Source organism: Salvelinus namaycush, chromosome 18 (assembly GCF_016432855.1).
Source record: "Salvelinus namaycush isolate Seneca chromosome 18, SaNama_1.0, whole genome shotgun sequence".
NCBI classification, from domain to species: Eukaryota; Metazoa; Chordata; class Actinopteri; order Salmoniformes; family Salmonidae; genus Salvelinus; species Salvelinus namaycush.
This window is the reverse complement of record NC_052324.1, coordinates 34135892-34142030: the sequence shown is the minus strand read 5'-3', so window position 1 is coordinate 34142030 and position 6139 is coordinate 34135892.

Sequence of the window (6139 nt, the reverse complement as noted above, 5' to 3'; positions counted from 1 at the left end):
TGTTCATATCATAGTATGTATCCTTAGTATGAGTATGTGGGGTGCTGAAAGGACAGCGCCGCTACACGACATGTATAGACATGGCAGTTGTCATGGTGAACTTATTGGTGCTGAAGGACAGCTCCAACATTCAGCCAATTCTAGAGATCTCACTGAGACTCACTTTATGATGGGTTACAAATATATCCTCAATGCACACTTAAAGTAGCCTAGCTGATGGACTACTAAGGAAAATTGAGAATATATTCAAAGTTGATCTCCTAGGTCTACTTATTTTCAGGAATGATTTTGTTTGAGTAGACCCTATATGAGTTAACGTCACACACTTCAAATCCGTAGCACGCTGTACGTTGCAGATATGAGGGAGAATGATCGTTATTTTTATGAGCATGGCCGTATTTCTATTACAGCATATTGGATGACTCATTCATATTCCATTCACCCAGCTCAATGTAACATTGATAGGTTTAGGCTACTACATGATACTTGAATTTTCCCTGTATTCATCATGAGGTTGTTACAACCTAGCCAATGAATGAAAGTTTACAATGTAGGTGCACAGGTGGAGAGAAATGTGAGTAATCAAGGTGACAGACATTGACATATTCAATTCTGCTTTGCACACTCTTGCCTGCATCTAGCTGGTCTAGGGTGTAATCATTAGTCCCACAGTTGCAAACTAGTTTCTATTGGAGAAATTCAGGTATGTTTAACCCCGTTTTGTTCTGTTTGCTTCCGTTTAAGAAACGTTAACAGAAATTCGGAATGAATCCACCCCTGATCACATGCCAAAAGTTCACTTTCATAGCAGCCACATAAAAGCATGATCCCTTTGATCGTTGTATTCCTTCTCACATCTCTAGGCTCTCCTCCACGCACATTTTCCCTTCGCTTGTGGATCAGCTTTTTGTGACCAGTCGAAAAAAATCTTCCCAAGTCAAACTTTCATATCATAAACGCTAACCGCTGCATACAGCCTACATGATTGTGTAGCCTTTTGTTATGAATTGGCGTAATGTATTGAGGCACTTATTTTGTACCTGGGGACTTTTCCTTTGAAAGCAATAGTATTCACAGGGGCACCTGCGCCCGTGGAGAGAGGGTGGGAACAAAACACACAAAAGACTATCACCGAGACTGCTGGGCTGTATCTCTTTGTCCAGGAGGAATTCAACCACAAGTAATAGTTTTCCGTTTTAACTCGTGTTTTGTTTCCTTCTAAGCCACAATTCCTCCGGTGGAGATGGTGTTAAATACCTTCAACAAGAAATACGGTTTACAGACTGGTGACAGCGGTACTTGGCTAGGCTAAGTTAGCATAGCATTCCCTCCAACCAAGGCAGCATCAACACTGATTGCATTATCTGACCGACTTTGTTAGCTAGTGGTGAGTGGACATTGGAAATAAATCACCCAGAGTGTTTGTTTCAAGGCAAGAATTTAGTTGTCAAGTAGTGAACACCAGCACTGTTTTAACCATGGAGGAAGCCGACAAATGACAATCAACCACAAGGTGGGGATGGCGATCTGCATGTGGACATGTGCCTCTGGCTCCACTTGATAATACCACACGGGTAATCAAATCGAATTATGTTTGTCACATGTACGGAATACAACAACCGTTAATTGCTTACTTACAAGCCCGTTTTCATGGAGATGGCAAATATAAGGATTTTTTTTTCTGTGCAAATCAAGTTTAGATCTAGCTGTTAATTAGCATGCAATGATGCTCACGGACAGGTCCTGGCAATATTATTACCAAAACAGCTAAATGGGGATGCTATTGGCTCTCACTAATCCCAGATACGCAGGGTGACTACAAAGAGGCTGAATGGGTTTTTTGGAAGAAAGGAATTTTTGCATCACTTTAAAACATTCATCAATGCCTGGCAGCGTCAGCCCAGAGAACCCCTAGAGGTATATGCAGCATAAATAACTAGTCTTGTGCTAGAGGCATTTCCTGACCACGGCCAGTCAACAAGGGAAACAGAACTTTTCAGAAGGTTCATAGTAAGTCTTGACCCAGTGTTGCAATCAAAATGTTATGAACATGGAGCTGCTACCTTAGAGCTGGCCTTGGCTGTGGCATGCAAGTGTGAATGTGCTCAAGAGGCACTGAAAATGGCCCCAGTCTATCAGGCCAGCCCCACAACACTACTCACACTAGAGACATTGCCTGACTGCTCACATAGGCAACCGCTGTCTACCCTGGTGTCCTCCACAGCTCACACTGACCAATCCCCTGGAATAATGCAGGCCATTCAGGATCTTAAATCTCATTCAGGATCTCAAAGCTGACGTTAAAGCACTGACTTGATGTGAGTCATCTGAAACAAACACAGTAACCACTGCCCTCTGCACCCAGTCACCAGAACGAGTCATACAGAGACAGACGTCACTCTCCTGACTGGTTCCGTTCAGAGAGGGGCAGAGAGAGATGTCGCTCCCCACCGTATGCTTTGACTGAGAGGCAGAGTCGGGCCTCCAGGCCCCAGTACTGGTCCCCTCGCTAGGACGGCTCTCCTCACAGCCGCTACACTTCCAGAGACCGAGGCAGGGGAGAAGTTCTTCCAACTACAATGACTGTTGACATTACAGTCCTGACCACCGACGCTACTCCATGTACCCGGAGCGGTGTGAATGTGCCGGATACTCTCAATCAGCTGAGTAGACTTACCGATCATCCAGCCCCTCCTCCAGGCAGTGACGACCCACAAGAGCAGGAGCATCGAGTCTGCTTCAGCGCCGAGGAGACTTCACACCAGGGAAGGAAATGAGTGCTAGCAAGCACTGAGGGCCGAGTGTCTGCTGTTGAAGAAAATGGGCCTGACAGGCTTACATTCTATGTTTTTGCTGTTATTGAGGACGCTGCATTACGAGCATTCCTTGATACAGGCTCAGAAATCTCCCTCATTAGTGAGAGCCTCCGCATGTCAATCCCCTCTCTTAGGAAGAAACCACTCCAAAAATCCCATGTGTTAGCACAGTCAGAGACTGGCGAGTGTCTTGATAGTGTCTAGGTACCCTCTCCATTGCTGTTAGAATAGGAGAAGAAATGTTCACCCATAATGTACAAGTAGTCAGAAACTAGGCAGTCATTCATTCTGGGATGGGACTTTTTGCTTACATCACGCCGTAATAGATCTGGGAGAGAAACAGTTACGGCTGTGGAATTGGACTGGTCCCTTGCTGTGTTCTAGACACAATGCCCCACTCAGATGCAATGCTGTTACTTTAGCTCCCCTGTGCATCCCCACCATGTTCCAGATGAACCTTTTAGCTAAAGTACGACCCCCAACTGAGCATCAGTCAATGTCCTCCAACACGTTGGTCTACTTGAACCTGAACTTAGCAGCTTCCCAGATCTGTATGTGGCACATACTTTGTCCCAAGTCAAAAAAGGTGTCACATTCATCTGTGTAATGAACCCCACCAATGAGGAATGTCGTATCCCAAGTGACACCTTGCTAGGAATACATTGTAGTTGAGACCGCCTTTAACAATGTGCAGGCAAAACCACAGGCTCTTCTTAAACTTGACCTCCAGCACTCACCAGTGGACCGTTAGCAGCGCCAGCAGCTGGACAGCTTGGTGCACAAATACTCTGTCTTCAGTGCTCATGATCAGGACCATGGACACACAGATCTCATCAAACACACTACCAACACAGGAGACTCCCCGCCCATCCTTCAGTGTGCATACAGGACGTCGCCCAAAGTGAGAAAAGAACTGGACAGGCAAGCTGAAAAGCTGTTAGTTCCAGACCTTATTTAGGAGAGCAACAGCCCCTGGGCTTCTCCTGTTGTGCAAATGCCTTGATTTCAGGAAGCTGCCACGGACATCAGATGCTTTGGACAGCTTATCAGGTGCATGCTGGTTCAGCATAATGAACTTATCTAGTGGTTACTGGCAAGTTGAACTAGCTAAGGAAGACCGAGAGAAGACTGCCCTTTGGTTCAGTATAATGGACTTATCTAGTGGTAACTGGCAAGTTGAACTAGCTAAGGAAGACAGAAGACTGCCTTTACGACTGGCAGCTCCTTGTACCATTTTAAGGTCATGCCGGTGGGCCTCACGGATGCTCCTCCCACTTTTCAGAGATTAATGGAGCTTGTACTCCGTGGCCTACATTGGAACGTGTGTCTCATCTACCTTGATGTGTTGGTTTTCAACAGGACCTTCATGGCACACCTACAGGACTCTAGAAGAAGTGTTCATCCGGTCCCAAAAGGCTGGCTTGAAGCTCAAGACAAGCAAGTGTCATCTTGCTCACACCTAAGTCACATTCCTTGGACATGTCATATCCGTGGATGGCTTGCAGCCTGACTCAAAGAACCTGGACAAGGTCAAAGACTGGCCCACACCCAGAACATCTTCTGAAGTGCAAGCCTTCACAGGTTTCTGCTCCTACACAAGGTTTGTTAAGAACTTTGCTTTCTGTTGTGCCTCCATCGAATGCTCTGACACAGAAAGGGGTTAGATTCCACTGGAGCTCTGAGTGTGAGGAAGCATTTCACACACTTAAAAACATTCTCACTAACTCCCCCATTGTGGCACACCCAGTGTTTACAGAGCCATTCCTACTCTACGCTGTGACATCACAGGCTGCCGTTGGGGCAGTGCTTGCACATTGCCAAGACAACCGGGAGTGTGTCATAGCATACGCCAGTCACACCCTCTCATCATCAGAAATTTGGCCACCTATGACTGAGTTATGGGCTGTTGTGTGGACTGTCAGAAATGTTATGCATTTCCTGTCCAGCAGTTCATTCAGTTATAACAGACCACAAGCCTTTACTCAGCCTCAAGAAATGTCCAGTGGATAGTGACCCCACAGGAAGGACAGGACATTGGATCTTGGAATTGGATGTGTATCACTATGTCATGGTACACAGGGAAGGAAAATGACACGCAGACGCCATGTCACGGAGACCTGAACACACACAAATCAGCAAAGAGGTACAGCGTTAAATCACTCACCTCAGCCCTGGGTCTGAGCCTCCTCTTCCCTCCCCTCTTCCTCCATCTGAGGGCCTATACAACGCTGCACACCCTGCTCCTATTTCAGACACTTCTGAGACACTAGCCATTGACTTGGAGGAGCTACGACGACAACAGCAAGGAAATGCGTGCCTCAGCACAGTAATGTAATTGAAGGACGCTGGGGGACATAAACCATCACTGGGGGGTACCTCAAACATTCCTCTGCAGCAATTAGGAAACTCTGGGCTTCCCTGCTTAACAATACAGAGTGGAGTCTTATGTAGGAAAGTCACAGCTCTCCCTCAGAAAACAGTCTAGATGACTGTTTTCTGAGGTACTGCTTCCAGAGGCACTCATCCCAAAAGCTCTGACTTTCCTGCATGGATACGTGTTCAGTGGAGCGTACTTTGCCGAGAGCTCGTAAACTGTGTTATTGGCCCTACATGTCTCGTGACATTCACAAATATTGTGCGAACTGTCTCCCATGTCAGACCCGCAGCTCCCCAACTCCCACTTCGAGGGCCCCGCTGCAGTCCATCAATGCTGGGCGGACATTCCAGAAGGTCGCAGCTGACATCACTGACTTGCCCGTCACCTCCCAAGGCAATAGGTATGTGTTAGTTGTAACAGACTTTCACACGCTTTGTTAATCTTTACCCCCTTAAAGCGTGCCACACCTGCGCCTTTTGTTTTTTCACCTGACAGGCGCAGGTGCCCATGGTAATACTATTGCTTTCAAAATAAAAGCCTGCAAGGTACAAAATAAGTGCCTCAATACATTACGCCAAAATAAAAGTCATAACAAAAGGCTACAGTTGTAGCCAAGACAGTCGTGAAGAGGGCACGACAAAACCTATTCCCCCTCAGGAGACTGAAAAGATTTGGCATGGGTCCTCAGATCCTCAAAAGGTTCTACAGCTGCAGCTGCACCATGGAGAGCATCCTGACTGATTGCATCACTGCCTGGTGTGGCAACTGCACAGCCTCCGATCGCAAGGCACTACAGAGGGTAGTGCGAACGGCCCAGTACATCACTGGGGCCAAGCTCCCTGCTTTCCAGGACCTCTATACTTAGCGGTGTCAGAAGAAGGCCCTAAAAATTGTCAAAGACTCTAGTCATAGACTGTTCTCTCTGCTACCGCATGTCAAGTGGTAC